The sequence below is a fragment of the Haliaeetus leucocephalus genome, unplaced genomic scaffold (genome assembly GCF_000737465.1).
Source record: "Haliaeetus leucocephalus isolate CR32 unplaced genomic scaffold, Haliaeetus_leucocephalus-4.0 Scaffold973, whole genome shotgun sequence".
NCBI lineage: Eukaryota > Metazoa > Chordata > Aves > Accipitriformes > Accipitridae > Haliaeetus > Haliaeetus leucocephalus.
Genome location: NW_010973409.1, coordinates 2583494 through 2584119, shown reverse-complemented (window position 1 = coordinate 2584119; position 626 = coordinate 2583494).

Sequence of the window (626 nt, the reverse complement as noted above, 5' to 3'; positions counted from 1 at the left end):
CCCGGCCCCTCAGGCGCCGCGCGGGCCCGGGAGCCCCCACAGCCCCTCGCCCGCCCTCACACACACACACACAGGCACCCCGACGCCGAGAGCTCCCCACCCGCTTCGGCCCGGCTTCTAGTTCATGCTGGGGAGCGCAGCTGAGGCGAAGGAAAATAATCCGCCGGGGTGGGCGAGGGCTCCCGTGGCCGCCCGCAGCCCCGCGATGGAAGGAAAGCGCCCGGCGGAGAAGGGCCGAGGAAGGAAGGGAGGAAGGAAGGAAGGGCAGCCAAGGGGCCGCGCCGCCCGCACAAAAGCGCCTTTCCGCCGCCCGCGCTCAAACTCGAGGCCGGGAGGCAGCGAGCGAGCGGGCGGGCCCAGCCGGGCCTGCGGCTCTCGCTAGTTTAAAGGGACTGCCGGTCCCTTCACCTCACGACGGCGGCGGCGGCGGCAACAACAGCCGCCGCTACCACCACCACCGCCGCCGTAGCGCTGCCTGCCTCCCTCCCCTCCTTCTCCGCCTCACCCCCAGGCCCTCCCCCCCGCAGCCACAAAGGCCCGGAAAACAGATTAATAATAAAATCGCCCCCTCGTCCCCTCCCCCGCCCGCGCCTGCCTTCCCTCCCCGCGCGCGCGCGCACCCGCAC